The sequence below is a fragment of the Stegostoma tigrinum genome, chromosome 10 (assembly GCF_030684315.1).
Source record: "Stegostoma tigrinum isolate sSteTig4 chromosome 10, sSteTig4.hap1, whole genome shotgun sequence".
Classification (NCBI taxonomy): Eukaryota; Metazoa; Chordata; class Chondrichthyes; order Orectolobiformes; family Stegostomatidae; genus Stegostoma; species Stegostoma tigrinum.
Window position 1 is genome coordinate 93,869,552 of NC_081363.1, and position 27,363 is coordinate 93,896,914.

General features: G+C 46.1%; 2 long non-coding RNA genes across 4 annotated transcripts; one reads left to right on the top strand and one right to left on the bottom strand.

The window, feature by feature from the left end:
* Positions 1–645: 645 nt before the first annotated feature.
* On the bottom strand, positions 646–10,307 carry LOC125449877 (uncharacterized). Of its 2 annotated transcripts, XR_009446271.1 has the most exons (3): positions 10,198–10,307; positions 4,019–4,057; positions 646–1,583 (listed from the first exon to the last, which is right to left on the bottom strand). It is a non-coding gene; the product is annotated as an uncharacterized LOC125449877 (long non-coding RNA). The 2 variants fall into 2 exon arrangements; XR_009446270.1 differs by lacking the exon at positions 4,019–4,057.
* LOC125450220 (uncharacterized) lies at positions 9,946–27,363 on the top strand. 2 transcript variants are annotated; one of them, XR_007247051.2, is made up of 4 exons: positions 9,946–10,049; positions 13,149–13,303; positions 18,317–18,414; positions 25,184–27,363. It is a non-coding gene; the product is annotated as an uncharacterized LOC125450220 (long non-coding RNA). The 2 variants fall into 2 exon arrangements; XR_007247052.2 differs by lacking the exon at positions 9,946–10,049 and adding an exon at positions 12,786–12,914.

Genomic DNA, 27,363 nt, shown 5'->3' on the forward strand with positions numbered 1-27,363 from the left:
GCAGAACACCTCCGCTCGGTTCGCAATAAACAACTGCAGCTCCCAGTCATGAACCATTTCCACTCCCCCTCCCATTCTTTAGATGACATGTCCATCATGGGCCTCCTGCAGTGCCACAATGATGCCACCCGAAGGTTGCAGGAACAGCAACTCACATTCCGCTTGGGAACCCTGCAGCCCAATGGTATCAATGTGGACTTCACCAGCTTAAAAATCTCCCCTTCCCCCACCCCATCCCAAAACCAGCCCAGTTCGTCCCCTCCCCCAACTGCATCACACAACCAGCTCAGCTCATCCCCTCCCCCCCACTGCATCCCAAAACAAGCCCAGCCTGTCTCTGCCTCCCTAACCTGTTCTTCCTCTCAACCACGCCTTCCTCCCACCCCAAGCCGCACCTCCATTTCCTACCTACTAACCTCATCCTGCCTCCTTGATCTGTCCATCTTCCCTGGACTGACCTATTCCCTCCCTACCTCCCCACCCATACTCTCCTCTCCACCTATCTTCTTTTCTCTCCATCTTCGATCCGCCTCCCCCTCTCTCCCTGTTTATTCCAGAACCCTCACCCCATCCCCCTGTCTGATGAAGGGTCCAGGCCCAAAATGTCAGCTTTTGTGCTCCTGAGATGCTGCTTGGCCTGCTGTGTTCATCCAGCTACACATTTTATTATTATGAACTTTGTCAACAATATCTGTTTTGTTTCTGATATACAACATCCACAGTTCTTTCAGCGCTTATTTTATACAGCTAAAGACCAGTGGAATGTGATGATTGTTTTCACCTCTCCCACATTTCCAGGCTGTGAGTTTCAGATTCCCACTATCTGAGTGAAAAAAAATCCTCACATCTCATCTAAAGTGTCTGTCCTTGTCCCCGCGATATTGCTCCCACCGCCAAGCACAAAGATTCATCTTGTTTACTCTGTCTGTTTCCCTCATAAATGTATACATCACACCCACTTCCTCACCACCCTCCCCTCTCCCCCGTCACTCGGTGTATAACAAAAACAGAAGTTTCTAGAAAATCTCAGCAGGTCTGGCTGCATCTGTGAAGAAGAAAAAAGTGTTAACCTTTTGTGGCTGGTGACCCTTGCTCAGTCTATTCTGCTCGAAAGAATCTAACCCCAGTCTCTGAGGGTGGAGAGATTCCCTGCTGATAGATTAGATTCTGCCCTGCTGGGTGTCTCTCACATTCACTTTTAGTCTTTCAGATTTGAACCATCAGCAGTGTTCTTTCATTCTGTCATCCTAACACATGGATGATACATGATCAATAATTCAATTCACGATTCTATATGTGTTTTGTAGTTTGCTTGAAACTGTGATAAATATTTGAGGCCTTTCTCAGTTGGGAGAGAGTTTAAATGTAGTTTCAATGTAACCAGCTCCCCCCGATTCGATCAGTTGCCGGCTCTGCAGACCTCCGATGCACTGGCTGATGTAAGCAGTAAAATTGGCGACAGTTCCTTAAACAGTGAAACCTCCAGTTGTACAAAGTCTCTTCAGATCTTCGCTGAGACCCTGCACGCAGAACAGACAAAGTGTTGATCGTGTCTCGTCAGCCAAATGAGAATTCCTTACGATCTGTAACAGAAATGACTGGGTTTATTGAAGCAATTTCCCAGATTTATTCAGCGTCTGACAGAGCAGTTAGCAGTCAGGTGGGCTGCTCAAGGATGAGGGCAATAACTTTAAAATATTCATTTAAAATCCTGGAATAAGTGCTCAAAATTGGTGTTAAAGTTCTGCAGGAAAAACAAAGTCATTTTGTTTCTCTCCAGCACCGTCTTTTTTTAATTTTCTTGTAATTATCTCTCTTCCTCCTCTACTTGGATTATAGGTCATCCCTTCCCTTGCTATTCAGCTGTAAACATTTTACTCACACCATCTAACACTTTTTGATCACCGACAGACTTATTTTTGGACAGAGCCTCACCAGTTCCGATGTGCCACAGCGAAAACCCACAATGGCCTCCTCAGAAGACAGACACAGGATGCGACCTATAGAGTACCCTTCATCATAAAGTAATTCCCCAGAGCGGAGAGACTGCACCATGTTCTCCACAGCCTTCAACATGTCATTGATGATGACCAGCATCTCACCAAGATGATCCGTACACCTCCACTTCTCACCTTCAAACAACCTTCAAACCTCAATCAGGCTGTTGTTCGCAGCGAGCTACCCAACCTTCAGGACAACATCGACCACAACACCACACAACCCTGTCACTGGTGCCTCTGAAAGGTGTCAGATCATTGACACATATACTACCATCACATATGGGCACATCACCCATCACGTAAAGGGAGATACTTATGTGGCTCGGCCAACACTATCGATCTCACACAGTGCAGGCAAGAATGCCCCAGGCATGGTACTTTAGTGAGATCATGACAACAAATGAATTGACTCTGTGCAACAATTGCCAGATAAGAATGTTCCCTCCCAGTTGGGGAACACTTCAGCAGAAAAGTACATTAAGCTTCTGATCTTTGGGTCAGCATGCAAGGTGGCCTTTGAGACACACAACAAAGCAGAATCACTGAACAGAAACTGATAGCCAAATTCCATGCCCATGAAGACAGCCTCAATCATGATCTTAAGTTCATGTCTACATGTGATCCCACTGTACTGTTCTGTATCTATAAAATCTTCCTTATTGTCCTATTTCGACACCATCACCTTGATAAATTGTTATGACCTCTCTCTCGATTAGTTTGTACAGTTTTGGATTATTTATTACTTTGTTTAGACTATCAGCAAGCGATTCTTATACCTATCACATAATTCCAGCCATAACAAGGTGTGGAGCTGGATGAACACAGCAGGCCAAGCAGCATCTTAGGAGCAGGAAAGCTGATGTTTCGGGCCTAGGCCCTTCATCAAAAATTGGTTTGTGCCGAGCACGACCTTATTTTTAGTTTGTTTTTGTAATTATCTCTCTGCCTCATTTAATTGGATTAAAGGTCATCCCTTCACCTGTTATTCAGCTGTTGACACTTTACTCACACCGTTTAACACTTTAGGTCACCTGCAGAGACTGTTTATTGGAGACTGCACTCAAACCATTTGTACGATCTTTTGATTTCTCTGTCCTTGATCTCTCTGCCCATAAAATCTGTCAATGGTGATTGGAGAGCGAGGTCAAACCCTGCTGCTTGTCCCAGTCTCACTCCGCGTGGAGCTGGGGAAGAGAGAATCATTGATGGATGTGTTTTGAATCCAATCTTGTTGTAGCTTTTTCATGGGTTAAATGCAGGTCAGTGGTCACTCAAATTGCTTGATCCAAAATAAATAAAGTTGTGTGCCTGGATGGTCTCAAACACCCAACTTTTCAGTTTACCACCTAATGCTGACCGGTTGAGCCATACAAACCGGCATCAACAAGCTATGCAAAATCCGCTAAAGCAGGGTGTTAGCGGAGTTCTGAAGGGCCGTTGTGAAGCCAGAGCTCTTGTTGTTTTCGGAGTCTGTTGCCCATTTTCCCACTTTCAGCACCGACAGTATCAGAGGCCCAAGGAGCCTCAATCACCCAGAAAAGGTGTAAACGTTGCAAACTTGAAGTTGCCCAGCTCCTTCGATGTGACTGCCTGAGGTAGATCACTCATGATTTTGGTTACCAGTAGGATTCAAACCCATGCCTCGACAGAGACTAGAGTTTAAATGCAGCGATTTTGTCTGCTCAGTCAAACTATCTACAAACAATTACTGCAGCCTGGCTGTGCAATCCCTTTCATATAGCTTCTTCATCAGATCCTCCTTGTCGATCTTGTCCAAAATCTTAAAGTTGTTTTTCATGGCCCGTTTTCCCTCAAATACTGTGAACTTATTGCTTTTATTTGCTTTACCTAAACCAATTATGAGCCTATAAGACCTGTCAGATCTCCCTCTAACTCCAGTTGGTCCATCACATCACAAATCCCTCAGTCCTGAAACTTTCTGGTTTATGAATGAATCTATATCCTCTGACGATCCTCCCCTCCTTCACAATGTATGATAATCTCTGTTCTGAGTATACCTGGTCATCCTCAGCCAGCAGGAGGGATGTTGTGAATTCCTGAAATAAAAGAGAGGTGTTAGAGCACCCAGTACGACTGAAAACCTCTAGGGAGAGAGAAACAGTGTCAATGTTTTGAACCAGTTATTATACTTTTATCTCTGCACTGATAGTGATGGATTTTTGAAGCTTCTTTCACTGAGGCTCATATGAGGACATACATATAAAATATTAAATCAAACAAAGGGAATAATTTGTGTGTCTGATTTCTAACCTAGACTGACACTGTCCTTACTAAACTTCTTTTACAGATTATATAAAAGAAATCACAGACAGGAAACTTGAAACAAACATCAAATCAAAATTTGGGATGATCAATCGATTATTCAGAAACTGGACATTGTTGGCCTTTTGAGTGGAAATACTGAGGTCCCTGTCATTACCGCTCACTGCATGTAATTTTTCCATTGTTACCTTCATGTTGATCTAAATCTGACATCTGTATCCCATGATCCATTTCTTTGCTGTGAATGTGAATCCCTTGTTTTGCCGACATTGCCTAAACCAACAGTAAACAGTACAGCTCTGCCAAATCTCCCTTCGGCTTCCGTTAATCCTGACATCCTAAATCTTTCAATGTTTAACCTTTCTGGCAAAGGAACAGGTCTGCTCCATCTCAGCGACCCTCTGTCCTTCCCAATGCGTGGGTGATCTCTGGTTTGCACAAACCCAGATGCTCTGTGTTCCCGTGTGTGATGTCATCATGCAGCAACAGTAGCACTGTGACATAACCTGTTCCTTAGGGATTTCCTCAACTGAGAGATTTTTATCAAACTCCAGTATTTCTGATATCTTTCCAGCTGCAGGTGCAACAGGAGAATCTCAAATTGTCAACAGTGACGTGGTTGAGTATTTTTGACCATTTGTCAATGTTGAGTTTTAGTGCTATGCCTGTTACCTGTGAGAGGTTCTGTAGCTCTAGGGCTGGTGTGTCTCCTTTAGTATGGATCTGAATCCATTTCAGCATATTGCTCTGTTTCACTTCTGCCTTCCCTCTGTCTCTAATAATGCGTGAGTACCTTTCTGTTTAATGCTTCTGTCACTCTATCAGATTACATCTAGATGAGGTATCCACCACATTCCTTTGATCAAACCCTATGGATTTAGCTCTGTCTTCCCAAAGTATGTTTCATAGTCAGGAATTATTCGTAATGCAGTCCTTTTCTGTTCTGTTTCTGAGCTTATATTACCCAATAAGTTCTGCACCATGTCATTCATTCAACATTTCCTGATGCATGAACTTTGGATCACTCTCCACAGCTATCGGTAACTATTGCCAATCCTCAATTACAACTGGAGAGTTTGATGTTTGGCATTTCTGAACCATTGCAGTCCGTGCGGTGAAGTCACACTTACAATGATATTAGGTAAGGAGTTACCAGATGATTGTGAAGGATTAGTGACGTTTTCCAAAAGAACAATTTAAATGTTTTCACATTTTTGATTCAATCCAACGATCTTTCATATTACACAAGGTTGTCACAAAACAATATTTAATACCAGGCACATATGAACATATGACAAGTGACCCAAAACTGGCCAAAGAACTAGGTTTCAAGGAATATCCTGAACAAACAAAGGGAATTTGAAAACCAGGGATGTTTAGGAGTAAATTCAAGAGCTTATGGCCTTGGAAACTGAAAACATGAAAAAGGTGGGAGAGTTAAAACCAGAAATCTACTGGAGGTTGGAAGTCAGGGAGAACAAATGTCTTGAAGGAAAAAGCAAAAGAACAGTAGATGCTTGAAAGTAGTAACATAAGCAGAAATTGATGAAAAACTCAGCTTAACTGGCAGTGCTAGTGGAGAGAGAGCAGCATTATTGTTTTGTGTCCAGAGAGCTTTCTTCAGATATATCTCAGAGGGTTTTGCAGCTGGAGGCACTATCAAAAGAAGGAGGTGTGATGACAAAATTTCAAAATAAGGATATGAATTTCAATACCTTGGTGCTTTGCCACCCAGAAAATGTGTATATTAATGAGCACAGGATGGCAAAACTTGAAGATGTCAAAATGGGTGGGTCTTTAAACACATGGGCAGCAGATTTTTGGATCATCTCAAGATTTCAGGGAAGTAGAATTAAGAAGCCAGCCGGGAGTGTGTTTGGGCGGGGGGGGGGGGGGTTAAGTCGAGAGGTAACAAAGGAATGGATGAGAGTTTCAGCAGCAGATGAACTGAGATGTTGTCGATGTTGAAATTGTATGTGGTCTTTGTGGTAATGGGCGTGGGGGTGAGTAATGTGGTTGAAAGCTCATCTTGAGGTGAAATATTGCACCATGACAGTGAGCAGTGTCTTACCAGCCAGTTACCAGGGGCAAGGATCAGTCAATTGTGACAGAGTGGAGTTTGGCTGCCAGCCTGGATTGACATTTAGCGTTGTTTATTTAAAGGTGATCTACACTCCTTTTCAAACAGGAATGGACTTGGCAGCAGAACTAATTTATGAAAAAACTGTCAGCTTTATTGATGCAAAGTGTGGAGAAGGTTATCTGTTAAGTAAACTACAGTGACAAACTCAGACAGCTATTTCCAGTTGAATGTGGATTATACTGCTTATGTCATGAAACAACTTATTGGAGTTTTTGCAGCCCCGTTCTTCAAACTGTTTCCTCCGTCTTGGGCTTTTATCTTCTGATTCTCATTGCTTTCCATTGCACAGACCTTTCTTGAGAATCTCTTTTCTGCTTGTTCTTTTTGATTAACCTCCCTCTCTGCCCAATCACAGTTCATATGAACAACACTCACCTCACTTCACCACGTGATGTTCTTCATATTCATAATTACTTCCTTTACATCTTACCTGAGGACTGCTAGACCTGTATTTATTACCCTTATTTCACCGCCATTTCTCTATTCGTTGACAGAGCGGTATCAAGAGCTATCTTTAGCTTTGAGCTGCAGGAAGCCCTTTCAATCGCGACTCATTAAAAAATAACAAAAGAACTGGGATGTTGTAAATCAGGAACATAAACAAAGTTGCTGGAAAAGCTCAGCAGGTCTGGCAGCATCTGTGAAGGTAAAAAGACAGAGTTAACGTTTCGGGTGCAGTGCCCCTTCCTCAGAGCGACTTATTAAAGCCCGAGGGTCGCTAATGTAACAATCTTTCTCATCCAGTTCTCAGTCTCATTTGTCTCAAAATGCAACATTGCGACGACGATCATTAGCTTCGAACAACGACAACACAAAGCACTGCGCATGCTCCAGCTCACAATGGTGTTCGGATGATTGATGTCAGCGCGGGACCAATAGGGGCACAGAGATAATAAAATGTGAGGCTGGATGAACACAGCAGGCCAAGCAGCATCTCAGGAGCACAAAAGCTGACGTTTCGGGCCTAGACCCTTCATCAGAGAGGGGGATGGGGGGAGGGAACTGGAATAAATAGGGAGAGAGGGGGAGGCGGACCGAAGATGGAGAGTAAAGAAGATAGGTGGAGAGAGTGTAGGTGGGGAGGTAGGGAGGGGATAGGTCAGTCCAGGGAAGACGGACAGGTCAAGGAGGTGGGATGAGGTTAGTAGGTAGCGGGGGGTGCGGCTTGGGGTGGGAGGAAGGGATGGGTGAGAGGAAGAACCGGTTAGGGAGGCAGAGACCGGTTGGACTGGTTTTGGGATGCAGTGGGTGGGGGGGGAAGAGCTGGGCTGGTTGTGTGGTGCAGTGGGGGGAGGGGACGAACTGGGCTGGTTGAGGGATGCAGTAGGGGAAGGGGAGATTTTGAAACTGGTGAAGTCCACATTGATACCATATGGCTGCAGGGTTCCCAGGCGGAATATGAGTTGCTGTTCCTGCAACCTTCGGGTGGCATCATGGTGGCAGTGCAGGAGGCCCATGATGGACATGTCATCAAGAGAATGGGAGGGGGAGTGGAAATGGTTTGCGACTGGGAGGTGCAGTTGTTTTTTGCGAACTGAGCGGAGGTGTTCTGCAAAGCGGTCCCCAAGCCTCCGCTTGGTTTCCCCAATGTAGAGGAAGCCGCACCGGGTACAGTGGATGCAGTATACCACATTGGTGGATGTGCAGGTGAACCTCTGCTTGATGTGGAATGTCATCTTGGGGCCTGGGATGGGGGTGAGGGAGGAGGTGTGGGGACAAGTGTAGCATTTCCTGCGGTTGCAGGGGAAGGTGCCGGGTGTGGTGGGGTTGGAGGGCAGTGTGGAGCGAACAAGGGAGTCGCGGAGAGAGTGGTCTCTCCGGAAAGCAGACAGGGGAGGGGATGGAAAAATGTCTTGGGTGGTGGGGTCGGATTGTAAATGGCGGAAGTGTCGGAGGATAATGCGTTGTATCCGGAGGTTGGTAGGGTGGTGTGTGAGAACGAGGGGGATCCTCTTGGGGCGGTTGTGGCGGGGGCGGGGTGTGAGGGATGTGTCGCGGGAAATGCGGGAGACGCGGTCAAGGGCGTTCTCGATCACCGTGGGGGGAAAGTTGCGGTCCTTAAAGAACTTGGACATCTGGGATGTGCGGGAGTGGAATGTCTTGTCGTGGGAGCAGATGCGGCGGAGGCGGAGGAATTGGGAATAGGGGATGGAATTTTTGCAGGAGGGTGGGTGGGAGGAGGTGTATTCTAGGTAGCTGTGGGAGTCGGTGGGCTTGAAGTGGACATCAGTTACAAGCTGGTTGCCTGAGATGGAGACTGAGAGGTCCAGGAAGGTGAGGGATGTGCTGGAGATGGCCCAGGTGAACTGAAGGTTGGGGTGGAAGGTGTTGGTGAAGTGGATGAACTGTTCGAGCTCCTCTGGGGAGCAAGAGGCGGCGCCGATACAGTCATCAATGTACCGGAGGAAGAGGTGGGGTTTGGGGCCTGTGTAGGTGCGGAAGAGGGACTGTTCCACGTAACCTACAAAGAGGCAGGCATAGCTGGGGCCCATGCGGGTGCCCATGGCCACCCCCTTAGTCTGTAGGAAGTGGGAGGAGTCAAAAGAGAAGTTGTTGAGTGTGAGGACGAGTTCAGCTAGGCGGATGAGAGTGTCGGTGGAGGGGGACTGGTCGGGCCTGCGGGACAGGAAGAAGCGGAGGGCCTTGAGGCCATCTCCATGCGGAATGCAGGTGTACAGGGACTGGACGTCCATGGTGAATATGAGGTGTTGGGGGCCAGGGAATTGGAAGTCCTGGAGGAGGTGGAGGGCGTGGGTGGTGTCACGGACGTAGGTGGGGAGTTCCTGGACCAAAGGGGAGAAAATGGAGTCCAGATAGGTGGAGATGAGTTCGGTGGGGCAGGAGCAGGCTGAGACGATGGGTCGACCAGGGCAGGCAGGTTTGTGGATTTTGGGAAGGAGATAGAAACAGGCCGTGCGGGGTTGGGGAACAATGAGGTTGGAGGCTGTGGGTGGGAGGTCCCCTGAGGTGATGAGGTCGTGAATGGTGTTGGAGATGATGGTTTGGTGCTCGGGTGTGGGGTCATGATCGAGGAGGCGGTAGGAGGTGGTGTCGGAGAGTTGGCGTCTGGCCTCGGCGATGTAGAGGTCAGTGCGCCATACTACCACTGCGCCACCCTTGTCTGCGGGTTTGATGGTGAGGTTGGGGTTGGAGCGGAGGGCTGCCCGTTCTGCGGGGGAGAGGTTGGAGAGGGTGAGAGGGGTGGAGAGGTTGAGGCGGTTGATGTCTCGACGGCAGTTGGAGATGAAGAGGTCGAGGGAGGGTAGGAGGCCTGGGGGTGGTGTCCAGGAGGAGGACTTGTGTTGGAAGCGGGTGAAGGGGTCAGTGGAAGGAGGGTTGGGTTCCCGGTTGAAGAAGTAGGCATGCAGGCGAAGACGGCGGAAAAACTGCTCTATGTCCGTCCGTGACTGGTATTCGTTGATGTGTGGTTGTAGGGCACAGAGATGCCATGCAAGACCGGGCGGAAGCCGCTGCCGTTCTAACAAATCAGAATGAGGAGGGGGCGGGATCGGTGAAAACCACGTGATCATCCCATAAAGGCGTACAGGGTCACTAAGGGAATACGAACCGCAGATGCTGGAGAATTCGAGATAACACGGTGTGCAGCTGGATGAACACAGCAGGTAAGCTGACGTTTCGGGCCTAGATCCTGCGCTCAGACCAAGATTTGTGCAATTGAGGTAAGAGCAGGACACGGTAAAGAAAGCAAAACGGCAGGAAGCCTGAGGGAAAAGATATGCGTATGGGTTTGGGAGTTTTAAAAACACTTACCGCACGTCGAAAAACACACAATTTGAATCTCCCAGACTCACGGTTGAAGAAAACAAATCAATGCTTCCGAGAGCGATAGGCGCGTGTGACCGCCACCATCTTTATTGGGGGCAATGGTCCGCGGGGCGCATGCGCGCTAGTTTTGAAACTTAAAAAGGCCATGTGAAGCTGCGCGCATGCGCAGGCGTCTTTGGCGGAAAGTGAGAGGACGAGATGTGGATAATAAAATGTGAGGCAGGATGAACACAGCAGGCCCAGCAGCATCTCAGGAGCACAAAAGCTGACGTTTCGGGCCTCGACACAAGATGTGGAGCTGGAGGAACACAACAGGCCAGGCAACATCAGAGGAGCAGGAAAGCTGACCTTTTCGGGCCCAGACCCTTCAGAAATGGGGGAGGGGGAGGGGAAGGGGATACTGAAATAAACAGGGAGAGAGGGGGAGACAGGTAGAGAGGAGACAGACAAGTTAAAGAGGTGGGGATGGAGCAGGTAAAGGTGAGTGTAGGTGGGGACGTAGGGAGAGGATAGGTCAGTCTAGGGAGGACGAACAGGTCAAGGGGTTGGGATGAAGTTAGCAGGTAGGAAATGGAGGTGCAGCTTGAGATGAGAGGAGGGGAAAGGTGAGAGGAAGAACAGGTTAGGGAGGTGGGGGATGAGCAGTTGTTTATTGCGAACTGAGTGTAGATGTTCTGTAAAGTGGCCCCAACCCTTTGCTTGGTTTCTGCGATGTAGAGGAGGCCTCAACGGGTACAGTGGATGCAGTATACCACATTAGCACCTGCATTCCCCACACAGATGGCCTAAATGCCCTACGCTATTTCCTGTCCTGTAGGTCTGATCAGTTCCCCTCCACTGACCCCCCATTATGTGCTTAGGTGAACTCATCCTCTCCCTCAACAACTTCTCTATCAACTCCTCCCACACCTGACAGACAAAGAGGGTGGCCATGGGTACCCGCATGGGCCCAAGCTATGCCTGCCTCTTTGTTGGAACAATCCCTTTTCCGTACCTACACTGGCCCTGAACCCCCCCTCTTCGTCCAGTACTTGGATTGCTGTATCAGCGTTGCCTTGTGCTCCCATGAGGAGCTCGAACAGTTCGTCCACTTCGCCAACACCTACCACCCCAACCTTAAATTCACCTGGACCATCTCTAACACCTCTCTCACCTTCCTGGATCTCTGTTTCCGTCTTGGGCAACTGTCTAGAAACCGATATCCATTTCAGGCCCACTGACTCCCACAGCTACCTAGAATACACCTCCTCCTGCCCACTGTCCTGCAAAAATGCCATCTCCTATTCCCAAATCCTTCACCTCCGCCGCATCTGCTCCCAGGATACCACTCTCGTACATCTCAGATGTCCTTGTTTTTCAAGGACCCAGCTTGTCTCTCTTCTCCTCTCCCCCCGCCCGCAGTGGTCGAGATCGCTCTTGACCGTGTCTCCTGCATTTCCCACAATTCCTCCCTCGCACCCCGCCCCTGCAATAACAACCGAAAAAGAATCCCCCCTCATCCTCACATACCACTGCACCAATGTCTGGATCCAAGGCATCATCCTCTGACACTTCTGCTATCAGCCATCCGACCCACCATCAAAGACATTTTCCCCTCCCTACCCTTGCCTGTTTTCTGGAGGGACCGCTCTCTCCGTGACTCCCTTGTCTGCTCCACACTCCCCTCCAGCCCCAGCGCACCCGGCACTTTTCCCAGCAACCGCAGGAAGTGCTACACTTGCCCCCACACCACCTCCCTCACCCCCATCCCAGGCCCCAAGTAGTCTTTTCACATCAAGCAGATGTTCACCTGCACATCTGCCAATGTGGTATACTGCATCTGCTGTTCCTGTTGTCGCCTCCTCTACATCGGGGGAACCAAGCAGAAGCTTGGGGACCGCTTTGCAGGACACCTACTCTCGGTTTGCAATAAACAACTGCACCTCCCAGTCGCGAACCATTTCAACTCCCTGTCCTGTTCCTCAGACGCATGTCTATTCTGGGCCACCTGCAGTGCCACAACGATGCCACCCAAGGGCTGCAGGAACAACAACTCACATTCCGCTTGGGAACCCTGCAGCCCAACGGTGTCAATGTGGATTTCACAAGCTTCAAAATCTCCCCTCCCCCAGCCGCATCCCAAAACTAGCCCAGCTTGTCCCTGCCTCCCTAACCTGTTCTTCCTCTCTCCTATCCCCTCCTCCCACCTCAAGTTGCGCCCCTATTTCCTGCCTCCTAACCTCATCCCACCCCAAAGACCTGTCCGTCCTCCCTGGACTGACCCATCACCTCCCTACCTACCCACCGATACTCGCCTTTACCTGCTCCATGCCCGCCTCTTTAACTTGTCTGTCTCCTCTCCACCTATCTTCTCTCTCCATCTTTTATCTGTCTCCCCCTCTCTCCCTATTTAGTTCAGAATCCTCTTGCCCTCCCCCATTCCAGGCCCGAAACGTCAGCTTTCCTGCTCCTAAGATGCTCCTTGGCCTGCTGTGTTCATCCAGCTCCACACCTTGTTATCTCGGATTCTCCAGCATCTACAGTTCCTATTATCACTTATCCAAGAAAAATGTTTGTTTCTTCTGGCATTTCTTTCCCAGAGTGTGGGATCATTGCAGCATGCACTGGTCATACTCATTTCTGTAATCCTTGATCACTTTTGTCGGTGTTTAATCTCTTCAGTCTCGAATGATGGATATATTTGATCTCTGTAGTATTTTACAGTTAGTTCCTTTTACCTTTTCTGTAAATAAATTTTCCACTGCTGTCCACACCCGACCATGTGCTGCTCTCTTACCAGATTAATTTTTGAATGGTATCTTTCACAGCCAGGAAATATTTTCCCAGAAAGAGACTGCATTTCTCTTCCATTTCAGACCACCAAATTCGACAGCATTTTTATTCTGTGTCATTCATTTTGCACTTCTGTAACATTTACTCTGTTTCTCCTTCCACAGATACCAGCGATCGTTGTCAAAGCCCTGTTGCCTGTGGAGAAGGTGTTGTTTAACTTTCGTGTCCTGCTGCAGTTTGTATGATGAAGGTGCTCCCACAATGCGGTCATTTGAGAAGTTACAGATCGTTCATCTGGCGATACTGAAGAGCTAATGGTGTATGTCCAAATCAACAAACAATTTGTATTTTTATCATGTTTTATAATTTCACAAAAATATTATCAAAACTTTTGGCATAAGGCCATATTAGGTCAGGTGACCAGAAAGTTACCAAATTTGCAGGTTTTCCTGACTCTCTCAAGGAAGGAAGGCAAACCTAAGAGGTTTATCATGGGAATTCCAGACCAGGTTGCCTGGCAACTGTAGAAACAGCCTCCCAAAGTGAAGCAATGATTAAACACACTGTTGGAGCCTGGAACTAAATGAGTTATTGAAGTCTTGAAGGTTGTGTGGTGCAGGGAGATAGGGCTCATCACAGCCAGGAATTAAATCAAGGGTGGGAATTTTAAATCGTTGCTTACAAATAGGAGCCTTTGTGGGTCAGGGAGCACAGCAGTGATGGGTGAACAGGTCTTGGTACAAATGAACTTGTGTGCAGCAGAATTTCAGGTTTTCTTGAGGTTTCAGGGATGTTGAATGTGGGAGGCCGACTGGCAGTGAGTTTGGATAGTTAAGTCTAGAGGTAACACAGGAATAGATGAGAGGTTCAGCGGATGAGCTGATACTAAGGTGTCACTGTCGGGTCATTGTCACTGAAGTGGAAATAAGTGGTTTTTGTGCAGGGCTCTGCTGTTTACCCTCACTTCACCTCAGGGATTCAGCTGCTTGTGAATTTGCGGATCAAGTCTGTAATAAGATCAGGAACCGAATGCCCGCCGTGGCCCAAACTGGATGTCGCTGAGCTGGTTACTGCTGAGTAAGTGCTGCTTAATAGTGCTGTTGACAACACCTTCCATCAGTTTACTGACGATAGAGAGTAGACTGCTTGAGGGGAAATTGGTTGGGTTGGATTTGCTGTGTTTTTGTGCTGAACAGACCTGGGCCATTTTCCAAATTGTCAGTAGATGCCAGCGCTGCAGCAGGACGAAACAGTTTGGCTTGGTGGCTAGCAAGCTCTAGAGCACTAGTCATCGGTACTATTGCCAGTGTTGTCTGGACCCATAACCTTTGCACAATTCTTCCATTTATTGATATTATTTGAAATGAATCAAATTGGATGAAAACTCACATCTCTGATGTTGGGGACCTCTGGAGAAGGCTGAGATGGATCATCCAGTTGACACTTATGGCTTAAGATTGCTGCACTCTTATCTTTTGCATGGATAGGTTGGGCTCCTCTCAGTAAGGATGGGGATTTTTGGCATGCTTCCTCCAGTGAGTTGTTTAATTGTTCATCACCGTTCACGACTGGGTGTGACAGAACTGCAGAGCTTGCATCTGATCTATTGGTTATGGGGTGGCTTAGCTCTAACTCTTGCTGCTTATGCTATTTGGCATGCAGATAGTCCTGTTTGCTAGTTTTACCAGGTTGGCACCTTATTTTTAAGTCTGCCTTGTACTGTTCTTGGCATGTACTCCGATACTATTCCATTCAACCAGTGTTTGTCTCCTGGGTCAATGGCAATGGCTGACTCTTGGGTATGCTGGGCCATGAGGTTACAGATTGTGCTGGAGAAGGTCTGCTACTGTTGTAGTCTCTCTCAAAGCCTCATAGATATCTGGTTTTGAGTTCGTGCGTCTGTTCCATGTCTGTTCCTTTCAGCCGAAGTTTGTGCCACCCAACGCAATGGAGGGTATTCTCAAGTTTAAGATGAGGCTTTGGCTCCACAGGACTGTGCAGCGGTTGCTGTTATCAATCCTGTCACGGACAGATGCCTCTGCAGCTGGGAAATTGGTGATGATGAGATCAGCTATGTTTTCCCTGTTTGGTGCATCACCACCTGCTGCAGTCCCAGCCAGGCAGCTTTGTCCTTTAGGACCCGACCAGCTTGATTGGCAATCCTCCTGCAAACTACTCCTGAAGGTGGGCATTGAGTACATTTAGTGCTATTCACACTCTCAGTGCTTTCTCCAAGAGCTGTTCAACATGGAGGAGTTTTTTTGTTGATTAAAATTCACTCTTGGGATGTGGAAATTGCTGGCTGGACCAGCATTTATTACTTGGAAGGCAATAAAGAGTCAACCACATCGCTATGTTTTGGAGTCACATGTCATCCAGACCAGGTAACGATGGCAAATTTCCTGAAAGGACATAAGTGAACCAGATGGGTCTTTCCTGATAATTGGCAATGGTTTCATGGTCATCATTAGACTCTTAATTTCAGATCATTATTTAATTCAATTTTCACCATCTGCCATGGCAGGATTCGAACCCAGGTCCCCAGAATGTTATCTCGGTCTTTGGATCAATAATCTAGCGATAATACTGATGCCTATTTATCAACAGAGGGAGATGGTACATCGTAATCAGCAGGAGCCATGAGACTTCCAGGCGTCAGAGTCAATGTTGAGTACTCCCAGGTCAAGTAATCTGGTCGGAATAGCACTGTGCTGCCACGTCTGCTGGGACAGGCCTTCACTAATGACAGTGGTGGTGACGTGTATCATTGTTTGTAAGGTGTTTCCATGAGCCTGACACTGTTTCTTGACTCGTCTTTGAGTCGGCTCTCCAAATTTTGCCACTAGCCCCCAGGTATTAGTAAGGAGGAGTTTGGGGAGTCGATCGGGCTGATTCTGCAGTTGTCTTTCCTAGTTCCTTGGTCGATGCCAAGTGCTCCACCCAGTTTCATTCCTTTGTTGAGACTTTGCAGTGATTTGCAACTGAGTGGCTTGCTGAGGTTGGCAAATTTCTTTCCCTGAAGGACATTAGATTTTTTTGTTTTATGCCATTAGCAATAGTTCCATGGCAACAGTTGATTCTTAATTCCATTTTTTTTCATTAAATTCGAATTCCACCTGCTGATTTCATGAATTCAAATTTCATCTGCTGAGATGGGATTCGAGGCCTGACTTCTGTTGTTCGTTTTAATATTCTGGATAAAAGTTTAATTCAGCAGGTTTGTTCACTCATTTTTAAATATCACTAACACTGGCATTTTTTGCAAAACACGCCCGTCATCCTGTCTCCTCCATCCTCCCCTCCAACAGCAAGTGAGGGAGACACATGGAGTTTCTATGTCACTAACATTGAGACAATCCAATCAGCTGCCTCCGTTGCTTCCCTCTCTTCCACGAGCCCACCAAACCAAATTGCCTGGCACGTTGCTCCTCATTTTAGGCTTAAACTTGCTTCTTTGTCCAGTCTGACGTCAAGCCTTATCAAAGTTCATCATAACCCTTTGCCCTATTCTCACTAAACTACAAATATTCCACCTCTTATTTCTCCTCCTCCTCCTTGCCTCTTCCCCCATGCCAGTTCACAGATATTGTTACTTGTTCTGTTTGTTTCTCTTTTCTGGTTATGTCCTTCTCACCTATTCTGTTTAAAACCAATGTTTGACCTCACCATCATTGGAAAATCCCACTCCATCTCCACTCTGTCTCTCTCTTTCCTGTCTGAAATCCATGTAGTCGATGTCCCTCAAGGATCTATCCCTGGCCCATGCTGTTTCTCACCAACATCCTGCCAGGAGGTGAGGTCTTCCACAAGCACTGTGTTAACTTTCACATGTATACTACAATGTTCAGATTTAACTCGTCTCCATCACTTTGCTCCACTGTTACTCAATTATAAAACTGCTTATCATGCTTCCACTACTTGATTAGTTGAAATTTCCTCCAATAACACTTTGTGATCTTTAAACACATTGCCTTCAGTTATTATTACAAATTATTTTTCCTTACTACTGTACTGAATCCATCCCTCTCATTGAGAGCTGTCTGAGGCTGAACTGCACCCTTCTCAACAATGCTCTCATATCTGCGCTCAAGATGAACATCTTAGCATACATTTCAATCACAAATGCCAGAAATGTCAATCTCTAAAATGCTCCTTCTGTCCACCTCATTTGCGACTGAAACCCCTTACCCATGTCTGTGTTGCCTTAAATTTGACTATTCCAAAAGAGAACGCTCTCTTCTCTGCCTTATCAAGAATCTGCTCCCACGATGAGAAATATTCCCTCAGCATTTATCCTGTCACTTGAGAATCCTGTATTTTTAATTAGATCATCTCTCATTCTTCAAAACAATCTAGTTAGTATATTCCAGTCCCGTTTAGTCTTAGCTTAAAAGATAATCCCTCCAAACCAGTGATCATCCTAGTCCATCTTTGAAATGCCTCCAGTGAAGTGATATACTTGCTCGAATAAGTGGACCAAAAAAAGCTGCTCGCATTCCTCCAGATGTGGTCTTGCCAGCAATTCGTACATTTTTCCTAAGACATGTATTCCAAACTCTTCTACTGCAAACACCTTGACATAAGGGATAACATCCCATGACCCTTCCCGATTACCTGTTGCAACTGTGTGCTTGCTTCATGCTTCCTGCACAATTATGCCTGAATCCCTTTGTGTCGCAGTTTTCCACAGTTTTTACATTTTTTAAATAACACTGTTCTTTGGTCATCTCGTCAAAAATAAACAACTTCACCTTTTCCCATATTATACTTCATTTGTCAACTTGTCGCCCATTTATCAATGTCTCTCCATAAACTCTAACCCTCATGGAACTTGACTGTTATCCCTTTTTATGAGATCCTCTCTCATTCTTCTCATCTTTTTGTTGGGAGCCCTGGGCAACATGACAGAGACGTAATTGCTGCCTTTTTAAGGGGCATTCTTTCAAATGACTGGGAGAAGCTTACTGCCCATTCCTCAGAATCGAGACAACTTGTTCATCAAGTTGCATTGGGCCGGCAAAGCTAATGTCTCATTGTGGCAGTGCAGCAGCACAGAAGGAAAGAAAAGGAAGCAAATCCTGCTGCCTGCATCTCACTAAATCTTGGCCATTCTTTGCCGTGTGTCAAACACCTGTTGTTCTGTTCAGTGACGTGAAGTCCCAATGTGGAAATTCCTAGAAACCCAAATAAATTTCCCCCGAATCAGCTGTGGACCCCCACAAGGAATAATGTGCAGCAGGAACAATGCACAGTTATCCTTGGCCAGGAGGAGGGGTTGTTGTGAATTTCTAACCGGACTGTCAGTGATGTATTTTATGAATTTGTGTTACAGGATATTACAAGTGGACTTTCAGGTGGGAAGCTCAATAATTGTAACGCGAAACTGACAGAATTACTGAATTCATCAGCACCTGGATATTGGCATTGTGTGTGAGTATTGTGTTCCTGCTCGTTCCCATTTGCGGTGTAAAATTTCTCTTTTATTACTCCATTCTCTCTATAGATCTTTCCTACGACTTTCAATATATGTCCTGTAGTCCTTTTTTATGGCCAGTTGAGTGTACGTTTTGCCGTCCTAATGTTTATCTTTTGGAAACACCGCCTATCAAAGGTCCCCTCAAAATCCTTTGTTCCAAGGAGATCAATCTTAGTTTCTCCAAGCACCTGATTCCCCAATGACGGTTTGTTTCCTGTGTGTAAGGCACTCATCCGGATTGTGTTGGAACATTTTCCACTTCCCTGCATGAGTACAACCCCAACAATATTAAAGAAAGGTAACATCCTCCAGGTGAAGCAGTGTCAGAGTGGTGTCCCATCCACCACATGCAACATTCCCCTCTACACCACCGAGGCACAGTGGCATCACTATGCCTAAGGTAAAGTCACCATTGTCCTACCTGACCATAGGGCTGGTTTAACCTGAAGATTACCGCACCCCAGGCGAGGGGAGAGGTTGAGAAGGAGAGTCCATCCGTTGTAGATGGATATTCTCAATATGTACCAGCAATGTCTAAGTCATATGAAATTATAATAAAAACAGCCCTAACCATGCAACTAAAAACCCTCTTCCTACAAACCATTCTGTTAAATCTCCTCTGCCCCCTATCAGGGACCCTCCCGTCCTTCACAGTGTGTGGGGGATCTTTGGTTTGCACAGACTCAGCTCGTCTCTGTTCCTGTCTGTGATGTCATCATGCTGTGACAATGGCACTGAACCTCACTCTCTCTGAGGGTGGTAGGCACAGAGATCCTCATAACATTTAAGGCATATTTAGATGTACACTTGTGATGCCAACACAGACAAGTCTATGGGCCAAGTTCTGGAAAATTAGATTAGAATGGTTAGGTGGTTTTTAACCGGCACTGGCTGGATGGGCCACAAAGCCTTTTTCTGTACTGTAGACTTCCGAGACTCTTCACATAGGAAGATACCCAGCAATATTTCAAGTCATTTCAGAATATGAGCTATTAGAATAAATGACTCATGATTGGTCAGTATTTTGGGAGAAAAGTGAGGTATAGACGTAATGCGGTTTACCTCAATTCTGGGGCCTGAAGCCCAGGAAATTGAAAGCACCGCCATCAAGTGGATGTATAAAAATTAGGATTGTATTAGAGGAAAGAAATTTCGTTCTTGTGTCATCCATTTGTGAGGCTGGACGATATTAGAGACAGGAAGGGTTCTGAGACTGGAGGAGACTACAAAAATAGGGAAAAGTGAGCTTGGAAGAGATTACAGAAATGAGGAAGATTGTGAGGCTGGAGGAGACCTCAGGCAAAGGGAGGTTTGTGAGGCTGAAGACAATTATAGAACTAAAGAAGTTTGTGATAATGGGAACTGCAGATGCTGGAGAATCCAAGATAATGAAATGTGAGGCTGGATGAACACGGCAGGCCCAGCAGCATCTCAGGATCACAAAAGCTGACGTTTTGGGCCCAGACCCTTCTTCAGAGAGGGGGATGGGGTGAGGGTTTTGGAATAAATAGGGAGAGAGGGGGAGGCAGACTGAAGATGGAGAGAAAAGAAGATAGGTAGGGAGGGGATAGGTCAGTCCAGGGAAGACGGACAGGTCAAGGAGGTGGGATGAGGTTGGTAGGTAGGAGATGGAGGTGCGGCTTGGGGTGGGAGGAAGGGATGGGTGAGGGGAAGAACAGGTTAGGGAGGCAGAGACAGGTTGGACTGGTTATGGGATGCAGTGGGTGGAGGGGAAGAGCTGGGCTGGTTGTGTGGTGCGGTGGGGGAAGGGGAGATTTTGAAGCTGGTGAAGTCCACATTGATACCATTGGGCTGCAGGGTTCCCAGGTGGAATATGAGTTGCTGTTCCTGCAACCTTTGGGTGGCATCATTGTGGCACTGCAGGAGGCCCGTGATGGACATGTCATCAAAAGAATAGGAGGGGGAGTGGAAATGGATCGTGACTGGGAGGTGCACTTGTTTGTTGCGAACTGAGCGGAGGTGATCTGCAAAGCGGTCCCCAAGCCTCCACTTGGTTTCCCCAATGTAGAGGAAGCCACACCGGGTACAGTGGATGCAGTATACCGCATTGGCAGATGTGCAGGTGAACCTCTGCTTAATGTGGAATATCATCTTGGGGCCTGGGATTGGGGTGAGGGAGGAGGTGCGGGGGCAAGTGTAGCCTTTCCTGCCGTTGCGGGGGAGGGTGCCAGGTGTGGTGGGGATGGAGGGCAGTGTGGAGCGAACAAGGGAGTCACAGAGAGAGTGGTCTCTCCGGAAAGCAGACAGGGGTGGGGAGGGAAAAATGTCTTGGGCAGTGGGGTCGGATTGTAGATAGCGGAAGTGTCGGAGGATGATGCGTTGTATCCGGAGGTTGGTGGGGTGGTGTGTGAGAATGAGGGGGATCCGGTTGTGGCGGGGGCGGGGTGTGAGGGATGTGTTGCGGGAAATGCGGGAGACGCGGTCAAGGGCGTTCTCGACCACTGTGGGGGGAAAGTTGCGGTCCTTGAAGAACTTGGATATCTGGGATGTGCAAGAGTGGAATGCTTCATCGTGGGAGCAGTTTGTGGGCTGGAGAAGATTAGGTGGTTTGTGAGACTGGGGGAATCTGAATAGATGGTGTGAGTTATGAGGCTAATGGGGGATTCTAACGATCGGCAGGGAGTGAGGCTGGAGAGGGATTCCAGAGATGTGAAGGGTGTTGAGGCTCGAGTGTGATGCCTGCAGTAATGCAGGTAGTGAGGCTCGAGGGCATGATCGGGTGGGTAGTGAGGTTTGAGATATGATTCCTGCAATAGTGAGGGTTGTGAGGCTCCAGGGCGGATTATCATCGAAACAGCACAGTGGTGCACTCAGAACACATGGAGTGCAGCAGTAATAGAAAGTACCACTTTCTCCAAATCGAATAAAAATGGGCAATCAATATTAGTCTGTGCAGCAAAGACCACACCCCATAAGTCAATTAAAATTATGGTGGGTCTCTGGTTTGGAGAGAGCTAACAGAAGCTGAGATAATTCTCCACTGTAGCAATGTTTGGTAACCGTAGAATACAACATTCAGCTAACTGGCAAATAATGCAGGGTGAAAATGTGAAGATTGTTTGTTTGACTCAGCAAGTTCCCAGGATCTGGAACAGTCTGAATGGCAGCTGGATGCAGATTTAGCAGTTATTCTCAGAAGAGAGTTGGGATTTAACTTTTCAAGGAATGATGGACAAATGGCGGGAGAATTGGGTCAGATTTGCAGCACCTCCCAGAGTGAGAGTGAAGCCTTTGACAGGGTTCCACATGGTCGACTAATGAGTAACTTTAGATCACACGTGATTCAGGAAGAGCTCGCTAATTGGAAGCGGAATTGGCTTAGTTGTCGGAGAGAATGTGGTGTTGGGGGATTTTTCAGAGTGGAGTTCTGTGACCAGCGTCTTCTGCAGAAATCGGTGCAGGGTCCACTTTTGTTTTTCATTTAGATTAATGATTTGGATGAGAATTTAAGGGACAAGATTAGTAAGTTTGCAGATGATACTAGAATTAGTGGTTAGTGAAGGTTATCTAAGATGACAGCGAGATCTTGATGAATTATGTCAATGAGTTGAGTGGAGGATGAAGTTCAATTTGAATAAATGTGAGATATTGTATTTTAGTAAAATGAACAAGGATAGGACTTGTACAATTGATGGTTGCACCCAGGGTAGAGTTGTGAAACAGAGAAATGCTGAGATTCAGGTACATAATTCTTTGAAGTTTATGTAGACAAGTAGACAGGGTGGTTAATATGTTGTTTAGCACACTTGCCTTCATTGCTCAGACCTCTGAGTCTCAGAGTTGGGATGTTGTGTTGAGGTTGTATAGGACATTGTTTAGGCTTCATTTGAGGTATTGTGTGCAGCTCTGGTTGCCCTGTTACAGGAAGGACATTATTATTAAACTGGAGACAGTTCAGAATAGACTCGCTGGGATGTTGCCAGGATTGGAGGGCTTGATTATCAAATAGACAGCCAAAGCTAGGACTTTTTTCACTGCAGCATAACGGGTTAAATAGTGACCTCAGAGATTCATAAAATCATGAGGGCACAGATTATGCGAATAGCAAGGGTTTATTCCCAAGGTTGGGTGATTTCAAGACAAGGGGACATGTGTATAAGGTGAGAGGAGAAAGACATATTGAAAAAGACATGAGGGATATTTTTATTCTTATGGAGTTGCCCATGTGTGGAACGAACTTTCAGGAGGTGGTAGATACAGGTACAGTCACATTGTTTAAAAGACATTTGAATAAAGACATAGATAAGAGAGGTTGAGAGGGCAATATGCCAGATGCAGGCAGATGTGATCAGTTTAAATATAAAACTTACATATTTAGAATTTTGAAATGTATATTAAATTGAAGTAAGGCTAACTTTGACATTATTGGGCAGGAACTTCCAAAAGATGATCGGGAGAGGTAATATGCAGGTCAAGGAATGCTTGGAAAGTGGGAGGCCTTCAAAACTAAAATAAGGAGAGCCCAGGCACAATATGTTTCAGTTCATGTGAAGGGCAAGGCTGGTAAATGTAGGGGATACTGGATGACTGGAGAAATTGAGGCTCTGGTCAAGAAAAAGAAGGCAGCACGTCGGGTATTGACAACAGGAATTGGGTCAATCCCTCGAAGTACAGGGGCAGTAGGAGTATACTCAAGAGAAATCAGGACGGCAAAAAGGAGACATGAGCTATCTTTGGCAAATTGAGTTAAGGGGAATCCCAAGAGATTCTGAAACTTCACTTGGACAAAAAAGCAACTAGAGAGAAAATAGGGCCCCTTTAAAGATCAACAAGGCTGTCTGTGAGGAACTGCAGGCTGAGATAGTGAATGAGTATTTCGCATTAGTATTTACTGCCAAGAAGGATATAGAACTGAGAGAACTTGGAAACACAAATAATGAGTCGTGAAAAGTGTCTATATTACAGAGATCTAGGTGCTGGATGTCTTAAAATGCATAAAGGTGTATAGGTTCCTGGCACCTGATCAGGTGTTACCCACAAACTCTGGGAGAAGCTGGGTAAGTAATTGCTGGCCCCCTTGCTGAGATATTTGTATCACTGACACTAGTGAAGTGCCAGAAGGCCGGGTGGCTAATGTGGTGCCATTCTTTAAGGAAAAGCCAGAGGACCATCGACCGTTGAGCCTGATGTCAGTGGTGGGTAAATTGCTGGAGGGGATTCTGAGGGACAGGATTTGCATGTGTTTAGAGGAGCAAAGACTGATTAGGGATAGTCAACATGGCTTTGTGAGTAGGAAGTCTTGTCTCACTTAATTGATTGAGTTTTTTGAAGAAGTGACAAAGAAGATTGAAGAAGGCAAAGCAGTGGACACTGTCTATTATGGGCTTCAGCAAGGCATTCACCAACGCTTCACATGATAGACTGGTTAGCAAGATTAGATCAAATGGGATCCAGGGAGAGTTAGCTATTTGAAACAAAATTGGCTTGAAGGTAGGAAACAGGATCATGGTGGGGCGGGGGGGAGCGGGTTCAGTCTTGAGGACTATGAACAGCAGTGTACTGCAAGGATCGGTGCTGGGTCCACTGCTTTTTTTATCATTGATGCAAATCTTGTGGAATGAATATTGGAGGAATGGTTAGTAAGTTTGCAGATGACACAAACTGTTTTTGTGGTAAACAGCAAAGGAGTTTACTTCCCAAGTACAATGGGAACGTAATCACATGGGTTGATGGGCCAAGGAGTGATAGAAATAAGTTTAGTTCAGATAAATGTGAGCGATTGCATTATGGTAATGAAAATCAGGGCAGGACTTAAACAGTTACTGATGAGGCCCTGGGGACTGTTATGCAACAGAGACTCCTTGGGGTGCATGTGCACAGTTCCTTGAAGGTGGATGGCAGGTACAGAAGGTAGTGAAGATGATATTTGCTATGCTTGCCTTTATTGGTCAGTGCATTGAGTGTAGGAGTTGGGAGGTCATGTTATAGGCTGAACAAGACATTGATTATGCTGCTTTTGGAATACTGTTCAATTCTGGTCTCCCTGCTATAGAAATGATGCTGTCAAAATTAGCAGGGTGCAGAAAAAATTTACAAGGATGTTGCAAGAGGTGGAAGTTTTGAGCTGTAGGGAGAGGTTGAATATGCTGGGGCTATTTTCCCTGGAGCATTGAAGGCTGACTGGTGACCTTATAGACGTTGTTAAAATTATGGTGGGCGTAGGGTGAATTGCCAAGATTGTTTTCCCAGGTTAGGGGAGACTAGAACTAATAACACTGGCTTAAGCTGAGAGGGAAAGTCTTAAAAGGGGACCAAAAGAACTGCAGATGCTGTAAATCTGAAAAAAAAACAAAGTTGCTGGAAAAGCTCAGCAGGTTTGGCACCATCTCTGGAGGAGAGAAGAGTTTCGGGTTCTGAGGAAGGGTCACCGGTCCCGAAATGTTAACTTTTTTTTTCCTCCTCCACAGATGCTACCAGGCCTGCTGAGCTTTTCTAGCAAATTTTGTTTTTTTTTAAAAAAGGGAAAGTGGGTGGTGCCTGTGTAGAATGAGCTGCCAGAGGAACTGGTGGGAGGTGGGACAATTATGACATTTAAGAGGCATCTGGATGGGTATGTGAATAGGAAGGGTGTAGCAGAATGTAGGTCAAATGCTTGCAAATGGGATTAGATTAATTTGGGATATCTGGTCAGCGTGGACAACTGGAACCAAAGGGGTTGTTTTGTGCTGTACAACTCTGACGAAGCATTTTTTTTTGTTTCAGATTTCCACAATTTTACTTGTGCACGATTCTTAGTCTTTCAGAGGGACCGAAAGGTTGAGTTACAGATCTATACAATGACTGTCCTTCCTCGCTGGCTCTCCCACTTCTCTCTTTTGGTAGTTTGATGCAAACACTGACTGGATCCCTTACCTGGAGGATATTTATGAATGAATTTGTTCTAATGGTGATCCAGCATATTCCCCAAGTGTTGCTCCACACATGTCCAGAGAATTTCTCAGTTTCACAATCTGTCCCCTTCTGGTTTCTTACTTGCTACACTTACTTTCTGTTTGAAAAATAGTCTGCAGTTGGAGAATTCAAACAGGTCCACATCCAGGTCTGACGGTCACTTTGTTTATCACAACCCAATTTTCTCAGGATTTTGAACATTGAAGGAAAAAGCAGCACTCACATTGGGGAGAAACACACATGGTGTGTGTGTTGAAGAGTCTGTGAAGATTCATCTGAAATGTCCGAACACCAGTGCAGTGACACTGGGGAGAGTGTGTGGAAATGTGCAGATTGCAGGAAGGAATTTCTTCATCCAACCCAGCTAGAAACTGACCACCAGAGTCACACTGGAGAGAGACCATTGACCTGTTCTGCGTGAGGGAAAGGCTTTGCTGACTGGAATTCCCCACTGATACACCAGCGAGTTCACTCTGGGGAGAGACCTTTCATGAGCTCTGAGTGTGGGAACGGATTCATTGTCATCCAAACTGTTAACACACCAGCGAGTTCTTAGACAACCACAGTTGAAGAACTTTGCTGTCACTCTCACTATCAAATGAACCATGGTTTTGGGCTGTTTGTACAGATGTTACCGATCCCTGCTCAATTAAAGGTGCTAGTATTGTGAATAAAATGTTACACTAACAGTTGTGTAAGGTAGAGCTTGGAAATAGTCACGTTGTCACAACACATCGACACATTCACACTGACAAAAGACTATCCACCTGCATGATATGTGAAAAGGGATTTCCTGGTTCATCAGGACTGGTTAACTACCAGCAAATTTCTGAATACGTTGATTGGTTTGAATATAGCTAACAGTAGAAGCAAAAATAGTATCCGTGATAATGGGAACTGCAGATGCTGGAGAATCCAAGACAACAATGTGTGGAGCTGGATGAACACATCAGGCCAAGCAGCATCTCAGGAGCACAAAAGCTGACGTTTCGGGCCTAGAGAAGGGTTAAGGCCTGAAACGTCAGCTTTTGTTGTCCTGAGATTCTGCTTGGCCTGCTGTGTTCATCCAACTCCACACATTGTTATAGTAGATTCAAAAACCATGTGTTTTGGGCTTGTTTCTGGAGATCATAGAATCCCTCCAGTGTGGGAGCAGACCACTTAGCCCATCAAGTCCGCACTGACCTGACGAAGAGTGTCTTACCCAGACACTGTCTGTGTGAGTTTCCTCCAGATGCTCTGGTTTCCTCCCACAGTCCAAAAATGTGCAAATTATGTAGATTGACTATGCTAAATTGCCCATAGTATCTTGTGTGCAAAATGCACAGGGTGAGAGACTGGGTGGGATGCTCTTTGGAGGGTTGGTATGGACCGAATGGCCATCTTCCACACTGTAGGAATTCTGTGATGATCTCGATGGCCCTTTATTTGTTAGGTAGGTCTGCGCATCTTTACAGTGATGGATTCTGTTGCTCTCCACAGACATTTGTTTATTGGAAACAATGTAATCTTTCATTTTGTGGATAAAAATCAAAGGAAAGTTTTAAATCCAAACATAGGATCGGGATGAGTCATGTCCTATACTCCCTGATTGCATTTTCCCAGTCGGCTATGAAACCTGGTGACTGCTGCAACTCTGGCTGGGGGCATTGCAGTCTCTTCAGCTCTTTACCTGGTATCCATAGCAGCGATGGATCTCACGATGGAAACATAAGCCAAGACATTGTGTGATTTCTAGTGTATATTTTCTATTTAGTCTTCTGTCCATTACTCCTTAGAGGCTGAGATACTGTTCGGGGGACCGAGGTTTGAATCCACCTGGAAATAAGAATCTGATGATGACCGTGAATCCATTGTCATTGTTGGAAAAAACCATCTGTTCACCAATATCCTTTAGGGAAGGAAATTGCCATTCTTATCCAGTGATGCGATCATCCCATGAATGAATTTTTTTTTAAAAATTAATTCAATAAAGAAAACTTGTGCAAATA